Here is a 24,842-nt window from a genome sequence, read left to right as displayed (position 1 = left end):
GGTTCAAGTCAAATAGCAACATAAACCTTTGTAATCTTTGGAGTTATCTTTTCTATTGGACAGAAATTTGCATTTCTATGTTTAAAAAAAACCTTTCCAAGTTAACTTCTGTCCCAACAGAATTACAAAAGAGACCAATAGAAAGTTAGGCTAAGCACTGAATTGAAAGAAAATACCCAGTAATCTTGTTTGTTTGCTTTCAAATCTTGGGTAATTTTTTGACATAATCGAAGTATAAATGTAATGGAAAACTCTTTGAAGGTTGGTGGGGATGGACCCCAAACACGAACATTTTCTAAAAACTGGTGAGGAGATTCTGATACATAGTTAGAATTAAAAACTGCATTAGAGCTAAAAAATGTTGTATTCAACAGAGAAAATAAAGTTTAAGCGTTAGTGTTTTGGATTATTTTTCACCCTACAGGAGTACTTAAATGTTCAATATAAAAACAATAGCAGTTGAGACAGAAATAGAGAGGATATTTTAGAAAGTTTTATATTTTTTCCCATAAAACTTGGAAACAGCAAGAACTGCCACTATTACTCCTCATGATTCTTTTACTCTCCGTGCCTTGATAAGGAATGCATTTGATGGGACTTTGAGTATTTTGTGTAGTATATTTATACAGTCCAAAACAAATTTAAGGTTTTAACTTATTTCTTTCTCTAGTAACTGAGAAGAGTTTTTTTCAATGTGAAATTATAAAACCATACTAGGTGAGAGATTAAAATGATCAATTTAGGGGGCCCTGGGTGGCTCAGTTTGTTGAGCATCCAATTTTTTATTTCATCTTAGGTTATGATCCCAGGGTCATGGGATCGAGACCCATGTTGAGCTTCATGCTGAGCATGGAGCCTGCTCCAGATTCTCTCTCTCTGTCCCTCTGCCTCCTCTCCAATGCTCTTCTCCTTGCACTCTCACTCTCCCTACTCTAAAAACAAAAAATAAATCGAAGTGAAGAAGAAAGAAAGAAAGAAAGAAAGAAAGAAAGAAAGAAAGAAAAGAAGGAAGGGAAAGAGAGAGAAAGAAATTTAGTTACTTTAGTTTTTGTCTGTCCAGCATCCATTGCCCTTTTTTCTTTTCACATTACATTGAGGTTTCCCTTAGAGAAACCACTCCTCCACTCTCCTGAGTCAATGCATTTTGCATGGAGCTATCCCCAATCACTCCCTGGATTCAGAAGTGGCTCTGAGGTCCAGACAAGTCAATCCAAGTCATTATACCAGGTTCAGGAATAGCCACTTGACACGAGTCAGGCCACTGGAAATCACTAGAATAATTATGAAGAGGCAGTCATTTTTCATTGGTGTTTGCTATCACCATGTAATAGCACAGTTGTTCTAATTGTCTTTGCCATTGCAGTCTGCAAAGACAGAAACCAATACACAAGAAAGCAGACCTCACAGAAGAGTGTCACCTTGCTGATAAGAGCATTTCAGCACTTGGATTTAGCTATTCTTAAAAACCAACTACTCTTAGAATTCCAGTTGTACGAGTCAGTAGAGTCTCTCGGCTCTTTATTTTTCACCTCTGAAGAAGACACTTTTGCTGTTTTCTATCACTTAAAAAAATGATGATGTGTTCCAAAACACTGCCATGGAAACATATGAAAATGTAAGACCCAGAACCCAAGCAAGATTCCAGACTTAGACATTTTAGACTTGAGGGTTAGAGATGAGAAAGTTGAAGATATGAGAAAATAAGATAGTATGTGGGTGAGTACAAGAAGTCTATGCCATACTTACTCAAATCACGTTAGGCTGGGAATTTCAGAAGCCAAGAGAAACTAGCTTGATACATTTTTTAATGGGAAATTTATTGGAAGAGGCTGGAATATTTGGGAGATATTAGTTGCAACTCCACCTAGAAAAGGGAATCAAACAGCATTCTTCTTCCTACGTCCCCTCTCTGTACCTCTTCTCATCTTTCCATGCTGGGTAGAGACTGGCTTTTCATTGCCTCACTGTACACAAGCAGTCAGAATATAACCCTTAAAACCTTCCTCAGGTCACATCTCCTCACTCTCTGAGTAAATAGATACTGTCCTTGTCTCTGGATCCCAATTCCCAATTCATGGGAGATAGATTCCTATTGACCCCCCTGGGTATGGTTTGGCTGCCAGAATGTCACTCCAGTTAATGAGACAAATGGGGTAGTGGGGGAGGGGCAGAGGGAAGTGGCAGTTGACAGAGAAACGGTGTCATTGAGAATTGGGCAGATATCCAAAAGTGTCTATTACACTTTTTTTAAAGTCTCAAACTAGCTTCAGCATTTTTCGTTTTCTAAGTTTCTGCTGTTTTATCTTGCCAATTTTGGCATAGTGTGCTATCTAAAGGCTGTTACAGTGAAACTCTACATAGAATAATTGTCAAGGCGAAATACAAATTTTAATAAATATTACATACAATTTACCATATTTTCTTGTTTTTTTTTTAAACCTCTAGTACCGAAAGTTGAGTTAATAATTGTTAATAATTTGGGGACGCCTGGGTGGCCCAGTTGGTTGAGCATCCGATTCTTGATTTTGGCTCAGGTCATGATCTCACTGTTCGTGAGTTCGAGCCCTGCACTGGGCTCTGCACTGATGGTGCCGCGCCTCCTTGGGATTCTTCCTCCCTTGCTCTGTCCCTCCCCTGTTTGCTCTCTATCTCTCTCAAAATAAATAAAAATATACTATAAAAAATGATAATTTCCTGCCTTTCCTAAAATACAACTGTCTTTTGGCAATGCAAAGCACTCTCTTATTTATTTATTTCATTCCTCCTTTTTTTCCAGTCCTTCTCCTCCTCCCATTCCCCACAAAGATAACTAATGTCTTTATCATAAATCCTTTAAATCGTCTGTACTACTGTACAGGAGTAGAGATGCAACGTATGTAGAATTGTTTTATATGCATGTATTTCAACTGGAATAAATTTCATTGTGCTATAAACTTTCGTCTATTTTTTTCCTCTTTTTTCTACTCATTCCTATGTTTTTATGATTTACTCATTTTGCTGTTCATCCACCCAGTCATTTACTTCTCTTCCTTGCCTGGTATTCCCCCTGAGATAAACTACATTATATACAATTGCCTGCCACCACAAGGAAATCTGTGATAAAGACCTCATGAGGGTCCTCCCATGATGTTACCTGAGGAAATCTCTGGGAAATTTTCTAAGAAATGAAATTTTGTAGTCATAGGGACTTCATACCCTTAATGTAAACAGAGCTGCCAGGTAGCTCTCCAATGCCTGTGTTAGTGTAGGGTCTCATCTACCAGAGTTTCCACATCTTGAACACTTGCTTTTACTCATTATTCCATTGTTAGTCAATAAGTGCTATTTCTTCATTGCTTTAATTAAAAACGTCTCTAAATACTTTTTGGCTACTTGGATTTCCAGTTTGTGAATTACCTGTTATATAAGAAATTCATTTATATGGTGAGTTGCTCATCTTATTTTATTGATTTGTCGGAGATCCTAGTATCTGGTAACTGTATCTATTGCCCCTTTTGTTAAATAGAAATTACTAGCTGTGTTGTAAGCAAATCAACTTATTTTTATTCTTTTGATTTGTGCTTCTTGCATCTTATTTAAGCAGATTTTTCCAGTGACATAGTCATAGAGATAAAATTACCAGCTTTTTTATTACTTTCCTTATTTAACTCGTTTTTGGCTATTTTCTAATTTCGGACATATACTTTTACAAATTCTTTTTAGGATTAAACTCAAAGCAATGTCAAAATCGTAAATGAGTATTTAATAAAAGAATAAATTCAAACAGATGTTCTTTGATGTGTTTTGATGTTGGTCTACTAAACAAATTTGTTTTAGGTGAGAAATTCTAGGGTTTTTTTGGTAGGAGTCATAAATTCTAAGACAATATTGAAGCAATTTGTTTCTTGTCCATGCTACTATGGGGCTTGTTCCTGATCAGTAAGAAAGATCATATAATGACCATAGAAACATAATTCCAGCAAAGGCCAAATTAATACATCATTATAAATAACAAGAAGACTTACTCCCAGTCTTAGGCACCCATTTTAACCAAAAGTTCCTTTAAGTGAGCCTTACTATAATATCTTCTTATTTTGGTGGAAAAACAAGTCTGTAGTTACCTCTGCTTTATCTAAATAAAATATTCTATATATTCAAAGTTTTATTTACTTCCTAGCTGTAACTAATTCACTGAATAGTAACTTTAATATCGATCTTAATAGAGAATATCAAGCAATATGTAATCAAAATCCAGTATGATTGATATGAGTACATCCTCTTATGTGAAATCTTACTTTTTACTTTGCTTTATTTATTAGAAAGATTTTGATAGATCGTGATGGAATTAGACATTGATAAAGATTTTTTGTCAACAGATGGTTCCCACTTAACAATTAGACTTGCCTACGTAATGCGAATGAATGGCTAAGGGAAGAGGGAATGGAAAGAGTTGAGGCAGAAAGGGGAGTTTGTCCTGCTAGTTGATCATATTATCATGTGTGTGCACTGCTTATGACTGTCCATTGATGATCCCTGTAGCCATTTCCAGCACATTCAATCCAAAGATGACAATTCATTGAGCACTGTCAGCTACCAGGTGGAACCCTTTACACACATTATCCTATGCAATTGAATAGTCAGTCACAAGAACCCTCTGGTTATGTGTCACCATTTGACAATAGCGGTGTTAGGATAGAGAGTGCTTAAGTCCAAGAACACACAGTAAGTGCTGGAATAGGGATTCAAGTCCAGATTTCCCTCATTACAAATCTACTCTGTTAACTTTAGTGCTATGCTCTCCATTTGTTAGATCTCCCCCAGATTTTTTTCCAAAAAAAATTCCTCTAGTAAAGAAACTAATTTTTTTATACCTTAATGAGGTCATATGGCATATAGCAGAGTTCAGTGATTTTCTTTGAGTATTTTCTGAATGGTGTGCTTTTAGCTTTCATGTGGTAGTAAATCTGCAATATGCATGACATTTTTTATATGAGTCAAAATTTTGTATATGTCTCTCACAATTACTTTTGTATTTTTTCCATTATTTGGATATTTGTTTATTTGTTCAGTTGCTAGTGGGAGTTGTTCTACTAGTTAATTTTCAGGTTAAAGTGGTTAATGAAGCTCTAACACTGAGGTGAAGAAATTTACCAATTAAAAGCAATTTTTTTTTTTTCCTGGGAGACTGTTTAATCTTTTTGTTGTAGAACAAAAAGTGTTGTATTCACATTGGCCTAACAGGAATAGGCCACCTTTCATATCGTGTTCCTAATACTTAACCTATATTTTGCTTTCTTTAGCTTCCAGTCATTGCTCTTTGTCCTCATGTCTTCTGAGACTATGAATAATTCCCTTCTTTCATTATACTGTTACCCAGGAGGTATTATTTATAGATTGTGAACATGGCTCACTTCAGTTTTCTCTTTTGGAGATTATACAACTTAAGTTTTTTCAGTTCTGTTTCATATATCTTTTCCTCCTTTTTTTGGATCCTTTCTGTTCCATTTGGGCCTTCTCAGATTATTCCAAATACCTCATAAACTTTGCAGAGCAGAAACATACAGAAGATTAAAGAAGTAGTTTCAGATTGATTCAACTGGGCTACAATTATCTTTCTTTTTCCAGTGTTACATCTCTAGCTGAAATATTTAGATTGAATTTAACTATTTCTGGCATGAGTCACCACTGACTGGGTAAATGAGTTAACTCTGCAAATGCAGTTGGTCTCTATAGGTCCATGTCAATACTTTGAGGTATAAGTTTCTATTAGAATCTGATTCTACCAACCTTTTACCTTTGTGGCAATAAACACCATAGCTTTGAGTTACAATTAATATTTTTGATCACCCTAATTATTTTTCAAGCACAATGTTACTTATTAAGACAAGTATCCAGTTTTTGATTAGTCTTTACTTAAGAGTATTTCCTAACATTTTTTTTCAGATTGTTCAACTATACCAGTTACTTTTACATTTTAGAAATATGCTCATTTACAGAAAGATACAATTTAGTTGAGAACACTGGGTAAGATACAGCATATTCCAGACTATAGGATTAAGAAGTCTACATTAAGAACTGAAATCAGTCCAAAAATACTATTTGTAAGTAGTTGAGAAAGATTCAAGGGGCAGGAAATAGGTTGTTGCATTGTCTTAAGGGGGGGAGACAATACACGGACATTCTATAGAAATCAAATGCATTATGAATTAGCAGGTCCAAAGAAAAACTGGTATTTTGGAAGGGTGAAATTAGGGCAAACGAAAATTTTTGACACTATATGTACAAAGTTCTCAGCTTTTAGAGTATTTGCAATTACTCTTCCACTTATTTTTAAGTTTATTTACTGAACTATTCTGCTTCCTAACCCAAATAATAGTCACTAATTCTATTTTCCTTCAAGAAGATGAGCGATAGGAATAGAATCTATGACCTAGAAATGTGAGTTTGTGTGCCTGTTTCGCATTTAGTAAAGGTTTGTTGATAATGATGAATGCTGGCCCTAAGAAATTGGAACACTGAAATTCTCCATCTGACCATAACCTCTGACTCTTTCCCCACTCTCCATCTCTTACTCCCAATGAACCTACTTTTTCACATCACCTAAACCTATGTCTGGTTACTCCTCTTTGCTCTATAACTACATGAGTGCCTCCTGGTACTTCCTCCCTCCATAGCCACACTGGACCCCATGATCCATCATTTCAAATATACTCTTGGTAGCACCTTCTCATCCATCACCCCCTTGACCATCTGTCTCACCTGTCTCATCAGTCTCCAACCCTAACATACATTTTCTCTGCTTTGGCTCCCAGGTTGCCAAATGATGTTAGGGAAAATCACATAACTGAGCTGATTGTCTCCATTACAAATTTAATTTTCAACCTCAGCTGGCCCCTCAGTTGTGTTAGGCAATCTTTTTACTTAATACCAATCAACAACTTTTCTCATTTACCTTAGTGACTATTCCAAATCTTGCCCATATTTCTCAAGCTCTATGCCCCCACCCTGTCCACTTATTCTCAGCAGGCTGCCAGCTCCTACTTTAGCAGGAAATTAGAAACCAACCTGTATGAACTCTCCCAACTTCCAAATTTCACCTCTAGAATTGTATCTGCATCTCACCTGCTCGTGTTTTGTTCTTTCACGTGTCAAAAGAAGAAATATCCCGACATATTTGTAAAGCCAACTCTTCTACCTGGCTTTTGTTTCTAGTGCTTTTTGTCCACGCCAGTACCTTGGTTTGTTAATTATCTATTTGTATCTATGATTTCTTCCCCTAAACAGGTTCCTTTCTTTAATGAATAAATATGTCCAACTTCAAATATTGCTATTAAGATTAAAGTAAAGATTAAAGTAAAACCTGCAAGTTACCATCTTCTGATTTCCAATTTTTAATTCAGCAAAAGTATTGAGTGTCTCATCTATATGTAATGTTATAACTGCGGAAGATTCACTAGTAAATAAGACCAGGTTCCAGCCCCCCAGTACCTTACAGATTCCTCAAGAGGAGCCTCTATTTACTTCCTTTTCACTTCCTAAACAATGTAATTGATGACCTACCCTACCATTCTACTGGAGGATATGACTTTTATTTATAGGTCTGAGAGAAATGCCTTACATTTTCATGATTATAGGCTCTGTCGGTTCATTGGCCTTGGAACCTGAGGGAAGGATGCTGTATTAGTTTCCTAGGGCTACCATAACAAGGTATCAAAAATTGAGTGACTTAAAACAACAGAAATTTACTGTCTTACAGTTCTGAAAGCTAGAAATCTGAAATCAAGGTATAAGCAGGGCTGTGCTTCATCTAACAGTTTGGTTATCTAACTGTTATGTAACTATCACCTAACTCTTCCTTGCCTCTTAGTTTCTGGTGTCTGTCAACAGTCTTTGGCACTCGTTGGTCTGTTGATGCCACCTTCTCCATTTGTGTCCTCACGCCATTTCCTATGTATGCAGGACTGTCTCTGTTTCCAAATTTACCTTTTTATAAGGATACCAATCATATTGGATCAGGGTCCTCCCCAATAACTTCATTTTACTTGGATTTAATATTCTAATATATCTTCCTTGAGGGAAACAATTCAACCCATAGCCAATGTTTTACCCAAAAATGAGTTCTTGCTGCCTCTGGATGAATAGGAAATTCAGATGTTTAGTTTGATTATTGAAATACTGTTTTTTAAGGCAAAGGGGTGTGTATCGAAGGTAGGTCCTAAAACTGCCTGGTCTCATAATTCAGGTTAATGGAAGGGTACAGGCAGCCCCGTTAGGAACTCATATGCCTAAGGATTGAAATTTTAGGTCATAACATAAGTTAAAGAATATCCTTCATTTAGAATACTAGATTAGTACTAAAGTGACTTGAGATTGCTTCCCTCTCTAAGACAGTAAATAGATTAAAGGTGAATTGGATTAGCTTAAAATCAAATTTCCAAGATTCCCTTGCAGCTAAAGTTCTTGTGTTACCTCTGCTCTGTTGGTCAGATGCACCCACATAAAGCCAGGAAAAGAAATAAGCCTGTTAAGTGGTGATCATCTGGGAGAAGTCAGATCTGCCGAGCACAGAGCAAAGGCAATTGGTTCATTGGAGATGTCTGCAGGGAAGTTCCTGGTACCTAGTATCAAATAAGCTAAAGCAGCAGTTAGAAGTAACAGTTCTGCGTGTTGTGGGATTTTTTTTTTTTTTTTTTTTTTTTTTTTTTTTTTTTTTTTTTAATGGCTGCATCATAACTTGCTGCTTTGTTCCTAGCTGTAAGGCAATCAAGCACAGGTCTCTGGCTCTCCTGGAGATTCTGCAATCTTTCTACATTCTGATTTTTTTTTTTTTTTTTAACTCCGTGCTTCTAACAAATTGCTACGACTGATAGAATGTACTGGGAACTTTTCCATCTTTTTACCCAGTATCATAACTGGATCTCACAATTCTGTGAATCAAGCTTTTATTTCCTAGCCAACTGACCAAAATTTCCCTTAAGTAACCCAGGCAGAAAAATTAGCATTTTCTAGTGCAGCGTTTCTCAATCTTGCCACTAATGATATTTTAAGACAAATAACTCTTTGTCGTGGCTGGCTGTCCTGTATATTGTGGATTGTTTAGAAGCATCCCTGGCCTCTACCAACTAAATGATAGTAGCATTTTTTCCAGCTATGATAACCTCAAATAAAATGTCTCCTGACATTTTCAAGTGTCCCATGGAAGGAAAAATCAGCCCCCCCCACACCCCGCCCCGCCACACTTGAAAATCACTGTGGAATAATTATGGTTAATGTACTTCACATATAATAATGCATTTAATCTCCAACACAGCTAAATGGAGAAGATATTACCGTTTTCCACATTTTATAGATATGAATCCATGTATAGCGGGGCGCCTGGGTAGCTCAGTTAAGCGTCGGACTGTGGCTCAGGTCATGATCTCCAGGTTTGTGAATTCGAGCCCCACGCCCCGCGTCGAGCCCTCTGCGACAGCTCAGAGCCTGGAGCCTGCCTCGGATTCTGTCTCCCTGTCTCTCTGCCCCTCCCCCGCTTGTGCTCTCTCTCTTTCAAAAATGAATAAATGTAAAAAAAAAAAAATGTTTTTAATAAAAAAAAAAGAATCCATGTATATGGAGTTTACCTCACTTGCACTAGTCAGATGAATAGAAAGACGTTGAGCTAGGTATATATATATACTCTAGAGCTAATGCTTTTATTCACTGCACTCTATTCCCCTTAGCTCTATCATGTTGTGTCAGCGCTCACCACTCTCATTAAGCTTTATGAAGCCCTTAGTGATCTTGAGATAAACAGTCAGTATTTTAATTCTGATATGAAATTGTAAAAGCATTAATACTGTATCGTCAGATGACAGAATTTGACATGCCCAACAGTAAGATTCTATCTCACTTTGCAGCGCATCATGAATCTTGCCCCTAGTTGTTTCCCTAAAACATAATTCCTATCTAGCAACCCTCCCCCAACCTAATGTTTTCCTTCACCTACAAAGTCTTCATTCTTTACCATTAGATATGGGGATCTTTACAACAACCTATCCATCCGTGTTCATATTCTACTACTGTTGTCTCCAGAGCATAAGTTAAGCACCAGCCATACACAGCTTCCCACTCTTTCCAATAATACTCCCAGCTGTACCAATATATAAGCAATTTTCCCTGTCTAGAATAGCCTCTTTTGTCTCTCTATGCCTACAGATATATTCATCCTACAGGCTTTGCTCTAATGCTGCCTACTTGTTAAGATTTGCACATCTCCACTTCTTAGCTGCAAATTTAATCCCCTGGGTTCCCATGGCATTTTTATAAACCTCTATTAGAGCACTTGTTATATTGAACTGTAAATATTGGACTTTACATGTTTGTTTCCACCTGGAGATTATGAGCTAATTAAGGGTCATACTGTGCTTTATCCTTTATGTCCCTACTACTGAGCAGAGTGCCTAGCTCATAGCAAGTACTCAGAAAATTTAGGTCAATAAATGAAGTCCCTATCAACCCAGGATAACCATCAAGGAGCAGGCAGAAGTGGTCCTCATGACTCCATGTATAAAGATGTGTTTAGAGGGATTCTTGACCCACCAAAATGTGTCCTTTCCCATACCTGTCTGCCTCTGACCACTGCAAGAAGTTCAGAATCCCCCATTTGTCACTAGCCCACTAGGAGAGTCACTCTGGATCTCAGCTAGGTTGATTATTCAATGAATAAATATTAAGGTCCTATCAATCTAATAACTCTAATTAATTTAAAATTCTGCTGATTTCAAAATGTATTTATCAGTGTTATCTACCCAAATCTACTAGATAACACCTTCCATACTCAATTATTTGGATCATATGTATATGGTCATTCATTTGAAGTCCTGTGTATTTTTTTTTTAAGTTTATTTATTTTTGAGACAGAGAGAGACAGAGCATGAACGGGGGAGGGGCAGAGAGAGAGGGAGACACAGAATCGGAAGCAGGCTCTAGGCTCTGAGCCATCAGCCCAGAGCCCCGACGCGGGGCTGGAACTCATGGACCGCGAGATCGTGACCTGAGCTGAAGTCAGACTCTTAACTGACTGAGCCACCCAGGCGCCCCTGAAGTCCTGTGTATTTATATAAACTGGTATCATTTTATTTTATTTTATTTTTTATTTTTTATTTTTTATTTTTTTTTATTTTTGAGAGAGAGAGAGGGAGACAGCACTAGTGGGGTAGGGGCAGGAGAGAGGGAGACAGAATCCAAAGTAGCCTTCAGGTTCTGAGCTGTCAGCACAGAGCTAGATGTGGGGCTTGAACCCACACACCGCGAGATCATGACCTGAGGCAAAGTTGGACACAACTGACTGAGCTACCCAGGAGCTCCTAAACTGGTATTATTTTAAAATGAAATATAAAAAATATTAACTTGCTACCATGTCATTTAAAAAGAAAGCAGAACTGATGATGCTTTGGGGAAAAATAAAAATCTTGGACTAGGAATGCAACACCAATTCCTAGTGCTGGTTCTCAGAAACTGTAAGAGACAGTTTGTATGAGGATGTCACCAAGTTTATCGGGCACTTTATATCCTTACCTAAAAATTAGAAATAATAATCCTGGTCACTAAACATAGTCGTTAAGAGAATAAAAGAAACATACAAGTGCTTAAAACACAAACAGCTACACCAACATGACATATTTTTACGAAAACCTTTTTTTTTTTTTTTTTTTTTTTTCAAAAACAGTAACAACAACAGCATAGCCTCTTACACTCACTTGTGGTTTGTTCTTTTGGGTGCCAATTGCTAAAACAAGGGCTAATATGTGATACAGTGGTTGTATATTATAAGTTATGTCATCTTAAAATGGTGACATGGAAGTTTAAAGAAACCGCCAAATACATTACTCAAGGGAGGAGCCGCTAATCAATTAAGCTAAAGAGGGCTTTTCTTTCAACTTTGGTTTTTTAGAAGTGCATTCCAGGAATCATTTCCATTTCAAAGTTACCAGCTCTTCTATGAAGGAGTATTCCGGTGATTACAAAATTGAAAACATAATCCAGTTGTGTTTAAATACTTGCCCTAGCTTCCTTTTTCCATCCTAGTATGGAAACAGACAAAGAGCTTCATTCATTATGCCTTGTTTTTGTTTTTGGTCAGTTATCTAATAAATGAAAAATGAAAGTAAGTGACTGATATCACCTAAACATTTATAACCAGGAGAAACTACCTTTTAGAAATTTGGACTGCTTCCTGCAAGTATAATGAACTATTGCCCTGGAGCCTTCCCAAGGTCAGATTTAGATTCTGGTAGTCATGTATAATTTACTCATTCACTCAGTCATTCAACATGTATTTATTGTGAATGTGCTAAGTATACTACTGGTCATTCATATACACAATTAAAATAATGAATAACAACACTTTTGTTATATTTCACAAAATGTTTAATTTTCTGACTGAGTTTGCTTTAAGCTCTTTTCCTACAAACTTTGGGTTTCTGAAGACAAAAGTAATCTTAAAAGATTAAAAGATTTTATAAAAATTTCTTATATTTGCCATTTATTAATAAAAATATGTTTGCTTCATGGGGATAACACTGTTCAAATAGTTCCTATGAATTTATTAAAAATACTGAGATTAATCACTGTTTTCTCCATTTTAGTTTTAAAAAATGCTACAGATTTGTATGCTCATGATTTGGAACACATTTCTTTTTCACATGCCCCTTGGGTACACAGAGATGTAGACCATATTCTGAGGAAAAAGGCCCCTGCAGCCCAATATAGAAGAAGGTTAGTAGGTAGTTCAGGCCTGGTACCACACCCACTCACGGAGCTCCAAGGATGGTTGGTACAGAAATGCCAAGCATACATTTATCATTTCTGAAATATTATTTCTGCAGTATTTTTATAGGCTCCTGCCTGTCTACTCATTCGAAAAAAAGATATTTGTTCCTTTTTGAGATATTTATCTCTGTATCTCTTAAAATATTTTTATAAATATTTAGAATGATCAGGATGGGATATACTAGTTTATAATTTATTGAAACTGATTCCTTCTCACATGATGATATTTAGATGGCTCAATTTAAACTTTCTTGACAAAAATAATGGACAAACTGTAAGCATACAGATTTAGAAATTTTCACAAAGTGAACTCACCAGCGTAACCTTCTCCAAGATGAGTTACCAGCCCTGTTAAGTGCCCCAAATATCCTATCCATCCCAAATGTTATTTCCTTTCTTCTCCCCAAGGAATTGTCTTTCTATCACCATAGATTGGATTTACCTGCATCTGAACTTTGATTAATGGAATCATACAATTCATATTGTATTATGTCTGGTTGATTTGTTCAATACTATGAGTGTGAAATTGATCCATATTATTGCAAGTAGCAGTAGTTCATTTCTTTCTATCGCTATATGGTATTCCACTCAACAATTACTTTTAACGTTTGAATTGCTTTTAGGTGTTGGCTACTATTAAAAACACTACTGCAGGGGCGCCTGGGTGGCTCACTCAGTTGAGCGTCTGACTTTGGCTCAGGTCATGATCTCTCAATTCGTGAGTTCAAGCCCTGCATGGGACTCTGTGCTAACAGCTCAGAGCCTGGAGCCTGCTTCGGATTCTGTCTACCTCTCTCTCTCTCTGCCCCTCCCCTGTGCATGCCCTGTCTCTCTCTCTTTCTCTCAAAAATGAATAAACTTAAAAAAAAAACAAAACGCTACTGCAAACATCTTTGTGGTCATGTTTTAATGCACATATGCACGAATATCTGAAGAAAAACATGCGCAAGTATAGAATTGTTGGGCGATGGAGTAGGATACGTTCAGCTTTAGCAGATAATGCGTTTTCCAAAGTGATTGTATAAATACAAGCTCTCATCAGCAGTTTATAAGGCTTACAGCTGTCCCACAGACTTCCATTTGCTCCACTTGTTATCATGTGTAAGTTATTGTATATAAATAAGCCATTCTGGTGGCAGTATAGTCATATCACATTGTAGTTTTAATTTGCATTTCCTGAATGAATGATGAGGCTAAGAATATTTTTAAATTTTTTATATCATTTTGGATATTTAAAAATATTTTAGAAGTGCATATTCAAATATTTTCCCTGTGTTTTCTATTGAATTCTATGTGTCGTTTTTTAATCGATTTATATGCACTTTATGTTATCAGTGGTTCTCAGTTATGAGTTGTTTTGTCACACCAGGGGCACTTGGCAATGTCTACAGACACTTTTGTTTGTCACAACCGGAGGGGTGCTAAGATCATCTAATGGGAAGAGGCCAGGGATGCTGCTAAACATCCTACCACAAACAGGATTCTTTACAGCCCACCAACTGTGAAGAGTAACTGTTCCAAAGTGTCATTAGTGCCAAAGCTGAGGAACCCTGAAATATGTGTCTGTATAGTTAAAATATAACATATACTACATTTTTTTTTAAATATAATATATACTATCTTCCTCTTTAGGGCTTGCTTTTTACCTTTAATTATTCATGATGAATAGATGTTCTTAAATTTGAGGTACTATTTTTATTTATAGTTAATACTGTTTGTGATTATTGAAAAGATCTTTGCCTACCCAAAGGTCATGAAGACATTGTACTCTGTTGTCTTCTAGGACTACCCTGCCCTGTACAGAAGCTACTAGCCATGTGTGGTTATTAAGAACTTGAAATATGGCTAGTCAAAATTAAGATGTGCTATAAATGTAAAATATACTCCAGATTTTAAAGAATTTTGCTTGAAAACAAGAATGTAATGTAGGTCATTAGTTTTTTACTTTGATTATGTGTTGAAATGATAATACTGATAGATGGCATTAAGTGTATGATAGTATCAATTTTTACTTCTGTTATAGAGCAATTTGTAGAAGATATATTATTTTACACTTTGCATTTCAGTCAACAATCCACTTACAGCTTATTTTTGTATAGGATATGAAGCAAGAGCCAAGATACATTTTACACCATTTGAATATCCAGTTGACCCAGCACAATATATTAAAAGGAATATCCTTTCCTTACAGAACTTCCATATTTCTCTTGTCATTATTTAAACTCTATTTTGTTCCAAGAACCTGTTTGTTATTCTTGTACGACTAGCAACTAGTACACCATCAGGATTACCCTCCCTTATTTGGTGGTAAAAATACCCTCAACTCAATTTTTGGGGGCCATTTGCATTTCCATGTACATTTTTAAATCATCTATTCAAGTTTCAAAAACAAAAGGTCTCATTGGGAGTAAATTTAATCTATAAATTATATGGAAAGAATTAAAACATTAACCATACTGAATCTTCTACAATAAACATAGATATACCCCTCTCCCGATTTATTTGGTTAATTAATCTCAGTAATGTGTTCTGCCTAAAGGACTTAAAAATCTATTGTTAGACTTAATCCGGGGATATTAATGATTTATGATGCTAATGAAAATGACATATTTTTAAAATTAATTTTCTAATTGTTGGTGATATACAATTAATCATTATATACATATTGACCTGTTATCAGATGACCTTGTTTAAATTAACTTATTAATTCTAAAATTCTAAATGTATTCATCTGTAGATTCATTCTTTGGAATTTTCCAAATGAATAAACATATTTTCTGTAAATAATGGCAATGGTATTTCCTTGTTTCTAAATGTATATCTTCTATTGAAGTTTGTTTTTTTTTCAGTCTTACTGAGAAATAATTGACATATGTCACTGTATAAGTTTAAGATCTATAGTATGAAGGTTTGATTTACGTATACTGTGAAATGATTACCACAATAGGTTCAACTAGAATCCATTTTCTCATATAGACACAATAAAAAGAAAAGAAAGAAGAAAAAAGTGAAGAAAATATCTCCTTGTGACAACTTTTAGGGTTAACTCTCTCTTAATAACTTTTCTACACTTCATACAGCAGCATTAACTATAGTCATCATGTATTAGCTATAGTACATTACATCCCTGGTACTTAATTATCTTACAACTGGAAATTTGTGACTTTTGACCACCTTCTTGCAATTTACCTTCTCCTACCCGGACTCTCTGGTAACCACATGTCTGAGTTAGGTTGTTTATTGTTGCTGTTGTTTAGATGCCACATGTAAATGAAATCCTGCAATGCTTTTCTTTCTCATCTGGCTTATTTCACTTAGCATAATGCTTTCCAGATCCATCCATATTTGTCACAAATGGTTGACTTTCCTTGTTTTGTATGGCTATGGTATGTATAGATCACAACTTCTTTACCCACTTATACATCAATGGACACAGGTCGTTTCTACGCCTTGGCTATTATAAATACTGTTATGAACATAGGTGTGCGGATATCAGTTTGAGTTAGCATTTGCATTTCCTTTGGATATATCCTGAAAATGGAACTGCTGGATCATATATTTCTATTTTTAATTTTTTGAGGACCCTCCATACTATTTTCCCTGGTGGCTGTACCAATTTATGCCCCCATTAACAGTGCACAAGCATTCTCTTTTCTCCACATCCACATCAACATTTGTTATCTACTGTCTTTTTGGTGATGGCCATTATAACAAGCATGAGGTGATATCTCATTGTGGTTTTAATTTGCATTCCTTTAATGACTAGTAATGCTGAGCATCTTTTTTCACGTACCTGCTGGCCATTCATATATCTTCTTTGGAGAACTGTCTTCCTGACATACTGTTCACAGTAGGATATTCAATGCAGTGTTGAAGAGGAAGGACAGCAGTTATCATTGCCTCTTTTTACGGCATTATATACAATTTCAGTATGTCCAAAGTACCTATGAAGGTGTTGTCATTTCTGTTTTGTGTTTTACAGGCCCTTTATCAAATTAAAGAAGCTTCCTACTGTTCATAGCTTAGTAAGAAATTTTATCAAGAAGAGAATTGAATTGATCAAAAACTTTATCTGCATTTGTTGAAATGAAGATAATATTTTTCTCTTTATTCTTTTTATATGATAAAATAAAATTGGTTTTTGAGTGTTACATATCCTTGGTTTCCTTGTATAAATCCAAATCAATGATAATTTTTGTGTAGGTCTGTAGATTAAATTTGCTACTTTTTTTTTTTAGGAATTCATATATCTATTATTTATGACGGCAATAATTGGCCTGTAGCTTCTCTTCCTTTAATATGAAGTTATGCTGGCTTCATTTAACAATTTAGATTGTGATGGTTTTTTTAATTCTCTGGAAGTTCGTTTAGGATTAAGATTATTTCTAGGAGATACAAAACAATTCTATGCTAAAATCATTTGACATAAAGTTTTCATTATGGGAAGATTTGAATTCAAGATTTAATTTATTTAATAGAAAAAGAATTGCATTATTTTCTACTTGTCAAGTCTTGATATGCTGTGTTTTTCTGTAAATTTGTCCATTTCACCTAAAGTTTCAATTTATTTGCATCGAGTTCTTTTTTTTTTAATTTTTTTTAATGTTTTATTTATTTTTTGAGAGCGAGAGACAGAGTGTGAATGGGGGAGGGGCAGAGAGAGGGGGAGAAACAGAATTCGAACATAAAAATACCTAGGAATAAAACTAACCAAAGGTGTAAAAGATCTGTATGCTGAAAACTATAGAAAGCTTATGAAGGAAATTGAAGAAGATATAAAGAAATGGAAAGACATTCCCTGATCATGGATTGGAGGAATAAATATTGTCAAAATGTCAATACTACCCAAAACTATCTACACATTCAATGCAATCCCAATCAAAATTGCACCAGCATTCTTCTTGAAACTAGAACAAGCAATCCTAAAATTCATATGGAACCACAAAAGGCCCCGAATAGCCAAAGTAATTTTGAAGAAGAAGACCAAAGCAGGAGGCATCACAATCCCAGACTTTAGCCTCTATTACAAAGCTGTCATCATCAAGACAGCATGGTATTGGCACAAAAACAGACACGTAGACCAATGGAATAGAATAGAAACCCCAGAACTAGACCCACAAACGTATGGCCAACTCATCTTTGACAAAGCAGGAAAGAATATCCAATGGAAAAAAGACAGTCTCTTTAACAAATGGTGCTGGGAGAACTGGACAGCAACATGCAGAAGGTTGAAACTAGACCACTTTCTCACACCATTCACAAAAACTCAAAATGGATAAAGGACCTGAATGTGAGACAGGAAACCATCAAAACCTTAGAGGAGAAAGCAGGAAAAGACCTCTCTGACCTCAGCCGTAGCAATCTCTTACTCGGCACATCCCCAAAGGCAAGGGAATTAAAAGCAAAAATGAATTACTGGAACCTTATGAAGATAAAAAGCTTCTGCACAGCAAAGGAAACAACCAACAAAACTAAAAGGCAACCAACGGAATGGGAAAAGATATTTGCAAATGACATATCGGACAAAGGGCTAGTATCCAAAATCTATAAAGAGCTCACCAAACTCCACACCCAAAAAACAAATAACCCAGTGAAGAAATGGGCAGAAAACATGAATAGACACTTCTCTAAAGAAGACATCTGGATGGCCAACAGGCACATGAAAAGATGCTCAACGTCACTCCTTATCAGGGAAATACAAATCAAAACCACACTCAGATATCACCTCACGCCAGTCAGAGTGGCCAAAATGAACAAATCAGGAGACTATAGATGCTGGCGAGGATGTGGAGAAATGGGAACCCTCTTGCACTGTTGGTGGGAATGCAAATTGGTGCAGCCACTCTGGAAAGCAGTGTGGAGGTTCCTCAGAAAAATAAAAATAGACCTACCCTATGACCCAACAATAGCACTGCTAGGAATTTACCCAAGGGATACAGGAGTACTGATGCATAGGGGCACTTGTACCCCAATGTTTATAGCAGCACTTTCAACAATAGCCAAATTATGGAAAGAGCCTAAATGTCCATTAACTGATGAATGGGTAAAGAAATTGTGGTTTATATACACAATGGAGTACTACATGGCAATGAGAAAGAATGAAATATGGCCCTTTGTAGCAACGTGGATGGAACTGGAGAGTGTGATGCTAAGTGAAATAAGCCATACAGAGAAAGACAGATACCGTATGTTTTCACTGTCATGTGGATCCTGAGAAACTTAACAGAATACCATGGGGGAGGGGAAGGAAAAAAAAAGAAAAAGAGGTTAGAGTGGGAGAGAGCCAAAGCATAAGAGACTCTTAAAAACTGAGAACAAACTGAGGGTTGATGGGGGGTGGGAGGGAGGGGAGGGTGTGTGATGGGTATTGAAGGAGGGCACCTTTTGGGATGAGCACTGGGTGTTGTATGGAAACCAATTTGACAATAAATTTCATATAATGAGAAAAAAAAAAAAAAAAAAAAGAATTTGAAGCAGCCTCCAGGCTCCGAGCTGTCAGCACAGAGCCTGATGCAGGGCTCAAACGCACAAACTGTGAGATCATGACCTGAGCTGAAGTCTGAGGCCCAACCGACGAGCCACCCAGGCACCCCCATTGAGTTCTTTATAGTATCCTAGAATTACTTATTTATTGTCTACAAAATCAGTAGAGGTTTGCTCTTTTTTATTCCTGATACTGTTAATATTTTTTCTCTCTCTGCCTTTGTCTCTGTTTCACTCTTTCTCTGCCTCTTTCTTCCTCTGTCTCTGTCTCTCTTGCTCACACACAGACACATACACATATATACATGCACATCATTCTTGGGTGATTTGTTAATTTAATGCATTTTTTTAAATAAGTTTACAGATTTGCTGATATCTGCAACTGTAAGTTTGTTTTCTATTAATTGATTTCTGATTTTATCTTTATTATTTCCTTCTTCCTACTTTCAGAGTTCAGATGCCTGAAAGGATTCTTCACTATATTTAGTTTTACATTACTGTTCATTTTCTACTTGATCATTGATATTTTAGCCTTTTTACTTTTCAAACATGAAACAGTTTACATTCATACATACATACATACCTGGGTCTTTTATATTTTTTTCTTTCTGCTCCACAGAAATACATCTATATGGTTTCTACTGATTTGCAATCCAGATCACATATCCTTCCTTTAACTGTTTAATATACACTGAAAACCATTTATCACATTCTTATTTTTCAGATGTAGATTCAGATTTGATTATTTATATAGATTTAAATTTTCTGGTGAAATATAAGTTTTTCCATTGCTTGCTGTCATATCTCAATGTTTTTCAGTCTATCTTCAAATAATATTATTCTGCTTCACATATAATATAAGGACTTTAAAACACTTAGTTTGATTTCCCCTCTCCTGATCTTTATGCCTTATTGCCATACATTTTACTTACATCAATGTTATAACCCCCCTAAATTATTTTTACTTAAATATATTATAAAGATATTAAAAACTAAGATTGAAATGTATTTCATATTTATGTACATCTTTACCATGCCAAGGCTTCTCATTCCTTGTGTAAATTCAGTGTTCCATCTGGCCTCATTTTTCCTCATCCTGAGGAACTTCTAATATTTCCTGTAGTGCAGGTCTGCTGGCAACAAATTCTATCAAATTTTGTTTGTCTGGAAAAGGTTTTAGTAAATGTGGATATAGAACAACAGGGGAGAGTTTTGTTTTGTTTTGTTTTGTTTCCTTGAACCCACTGCAAATATCTTTCCCTGTATCTTTCTTCACTGTTTTTCTAATAAGAAATCTGTGATCATTCTCACTGTTCTTTTCTCTGTTTCACTTCTTGGAGGGATTTAAGTCCTGTGCTGCCTTTGCCCTTACTATAGGGCAATTATTATACTATTACTATAGGGCAATATTATAATATTATTCAGTACTTAACCCTGTTTTCCACTTTGTTATCAGTGGGAGGATAAAATTGGTTCCACTTAAAGAATCCTGGTGGCAAATGGAAGGCTTGTCTGATTGCTTGTAATTGAATGACAGAAATTGTGCATGAAAAAATATATAGTCTCTTGGTATGACCTTGTTCAGAACAGTTTTGTGTGTGATGGGAGGGGCACAGTTCTGGTAGAAAGTGGAGTAGGAATACAGAATCTTAATCCAATTAGAAACGGAACTGGTTTATGGATGAGTTTTAGTCTTTGTGAGGGCCTCCAAATCTCTGATTATTGTTGCAGAGTTTTTTACCACAATATGCGGGATTTGTTGTCTCGCTGCTTGGAAGAATGAAGAGGTGGACACAAAATGAGCAGCAGGCAAAAGTTTATTAAAGTATAATATTAAAAAGGAAGAACAGTAGGAAAGCTGTCTTTGCAGAGAGGGGACATTCAAAAGTGAATGCCCGAGGACTGTAAGCAAGGGTCCTTTTATAAGGTTCTGGTTGCCCTCCCTTCCCTTCCCCCTTGTTACTTCTCAGGTTCTATCCTTATTGGCTTGAAGTTCTAGGACCTGGGTTGTCCATTTAGGATTGGCTAATTTCCATTGTATGAGGGATGGTCAAATTCCTGAGGGAAAGCTGAGGGGGAGTAGGTGGGGTCTGTTATATTGTTAAGAGGATCCTGGGACGCCTGGGTAGCTCAGTCAGTTAAGCCTCTGACTTTGGCTCAGGTCATGATCTCACGGTTTGTGAGTTCGAGCCCCTCATCAGGCTCTGTGCTGATAGCTCAGAGCCTGAAGCTTGCTTCAGATTCTGTATCTCCCCCTCTCTCTGTCCCTCCCGTGTTCATGCTCTGTTTCTCTCTGTCTCTCAATAATAAACGTTAAAAAAATAAAAATAAAAGAGAGGAACCTTACCCCTGAAGGGCTTGCTGTGGTCAGACAGTCCCAGCATTGTTCCAAAATAGGTGTTTTTCCCCACCCAGGGACCTCAGGCCCTAATCTTTCCCTCTGTGCCTACTGAATCCTATCTTCTCCTATCATATTAGCTGTTACTTTTAAAATGTAAACTCTCAGTGTTCTGAATAAATTAATGGGCTATTTAGCTGGACCATCCTCTACTAGGCTCTAAACACACTTTTCTTTCCAGAGTACAATGAGAACACCAATAACTCTGCTTAGCTATTCAGAATTTTATAAACAGCTTTCTGTTTGTTTTCTCCATCTCCCAGCTTCTCCACCTATAAAAGGGCAAATCTATTAAAGGCAAACCATAAATTATGTTTGCTGGGCCTAGTTTGTGTTCCACTTCAGGATATTGGTCCTGAAATGCTTGTATTGGTAGATCTGGACTTTTCATTTTTTGTCTCCTCTGTCCAGTGAGACTCCAGCTTATCTGCTTCTTAATAGCTACTCTTTGCTTGGCTATCTGTGACATTTGAACTGAAAACTGCCCTTGGATACTAACTCCTTATCAGATATATGTCATGTAAATGTTTTCTCCCATTTCATATGTTGCCTTTTGAATTTATTATTTCCTTTGTCATGCAGAAGCTCTTTAGTTTGATATAGTCTCACTTGTTTATTCTATTTAACTCTTGTTGCCTGTGTTTTTGGTATCTTATCCAAGAAATCATTGTCAAAGCCAATGTCAGGGATCTTTTTTTTTTCCTGTTTCCTCCTATGAATTTTATAGATTTAGATCTTTTGAATTAATTTTGAGTTGTGTAAGATAGCAGTCCAGATACATTATTTGGCTTGTGGATATCCAGTTTTCCCAAAACCACTTATTGAAGTCTATCCTTTCCCCATTGTGTATTTTGGCATTCTTGTCAAAAGTTAGTTACTATGTATATGTATAGGTTTATGTCTGGGATCTCTTTTTTGATTCACCGATCCAGTTGCATATTTTTGTGTCATTATCATACTGTTTTGATTACTATGGCTTTGTAATATAGCTTATAACATATAAAAAACTCATGCAAGTCAATAGTAAAAAGGTAAATAATCCAATTAAAAATAGGCAAAGTACCAGAATAGACATGGTTTCAAAGAAGACATTCAAAGGACCAATTGTTATATGAAAGTGTGCTAACATCACTAATCACCAGGGAAAATGCAAATGAAAACCAATAAGATATCACTTTACGCCTGTTAGAATGACCAATATCAAAAAGACAAAAGAATAACAAATATTGGTGAGAATGTAAAGAAAGGGAACACTTATACACTGTTAATGAGAATGTAAATTGGTACAGCCATTATGGAAAACAGTAGGGTAGTTCCTCAAAAAATTAAAAATAGAACTACCATATAATTCATCAATTCCAATGCTGGATATATATCCAAAGAAATGAAATCAGTATCTCAGTGAAATATTTGTATGCTCATTTTCATTGCACCATTATTTACAGTAGCCAAGATTCAGAAACAACTTAAAAGTCATTCAGTAGGGGGCCCTGGGTGGTTCCATTGGTTAAGTGTCTGACTCTTAATTTCGGCTCAGGTCATGATCTCACAGTTTGTGAGACTGAGCCTCATGTGGGACTCTGCACTGTCAGTGCAGAACCTATCTGGGACTCTCTCTCCCTTTCTCTCTGCCTCTCCCCTCCTCCCCGGCGCATGGTGTCTTTCTCTCAAAATAAATAAACTTTATTTTTTAAAAAGTCATTCAGGGGCACCTGGGAGGCTTAGTCAGTTAAGCATCTGACTTCAGCACAGGCCATGATCTCATGGTTTGTGAGTTCCAGTCCTGCATTGGGCTCTGTGCTGATGGCTCAAAGCCTGGAGCCTGCTTCAGATTCTGTCTCTCTGTCTCTCTGTATGTCTCTCTCTCTCTCTCTGTTCCTCCACATCTGTGCTCTCTCTCTCCCAAAAGTAAATAAATAAACATTAAAAATTTTTTTCAAAAGTCATTCACTAAATGAACTGATAAAAAAATGTGATCTGTATATACATATATACATATACAAATACATACACATATACACACAATGGAATATTATTCAGCCATGAAAAAGAAGGAAATTCTACATTTGCAACAACATGGATGAACTGGAGGACATTATGGTAAATGAAATAAGCCCAAACAGAGAAAGACAAATGCTGTATGGTGTCACTTAAATGTGGAATCTTAAAAAAAAAAAAAAAATTTTTAAGCTGTTTTCATAGAAACAGAGAATAGAAATAGAATGGTGGTTGTCAAGGGCTGGGGAGAGACTGAAATGAGCAGAGGTAGGTCAAAGAGTACACACTTTCAATTTAAAAAGGAATAGGTTCTGAGGATATAATGTACAGCATAGGGACTGTGGTTAATAATATTGTATTATATATTTGAAAGTTGCTTACAGTCCTTCTTAAGTATTCTAACCACACATGCAAAAAAGAGGCTAATTATGTAAAGTGAAGGATGTGTTCATTATCTCAAAATCGGTAATCATTCCACAAAGTATGTCAAGTCATCCCACTGTACACCTTAAAAATATACAGTTATATTTGTCAATTATTCCTCAATAAAGTTGAGGGGGAGATTGCCCTTGGAAGAAAAGCAGTGTAACATAAAGAAATGACCTCAGCCCTTCAAGGTCTTCAAACTTTTTTTTTTTAATATATTTTACCCTTCTTTTATCCTCATTCTTAGCAGAAAGTCCATAATTCCATTTTGAAATGTTCAAATTTAAAGGTAGATGGGGGCAGAGGGGAAGACATTCTGGCAAATTAGCATTGGTCTAAATTGAAGGATGACATAAGATTTAGCCCTATGAAATAGGACACTATATTTGCTATAGGGACCCTGTAGGGATAGGAGATTAATTAACTAATAACAACTATTTGCTTCTCACTAAGAGATAGGATTTTGCATGGCTGCACTGTTGAATTTAAGAATGACCACCCAGTATATTAAGGATTAAAATATGATAAGAATTAAATTACCCTCATTCGTTTAATTTAACTCTATAGAGACCTATACATTTGTGGAATTATGTCAAATACTTTTGGAAATGAAGTAAGTAGTAAGAAATAAAGGAAGAAGGAGAGAAGGGCAAGGTAGTACAAGTGAAAAGGAAGGAGAGAAGTTAGGAAGTAAAGGGCAAGAAGGGAGAAGAAGAAAGAGCTCCTCTATGTGCATTTTTGTCTCTGT

Source organism: Panthera pardus, unplaced genomic scaffold (assembly GCF_024362965.1).
Source record: "Panthera pardus isolate Hobbes unplaced genomic scaffold, ASM2436296v1 HiC_scaffold_13, whole genome shotgun sequence".
Classification (NCBI taxonomy): domain Eukaryota; kingdom Metazoa; phylum Chordata; class Mammalia; order Carnivora; family Felidae; genus Panthera; species Panthera pardus.
The sequence above is the reverse complement of the archived record's forward strand: the minus strand, read 5'-3'. Positions refer to the sequence as shown.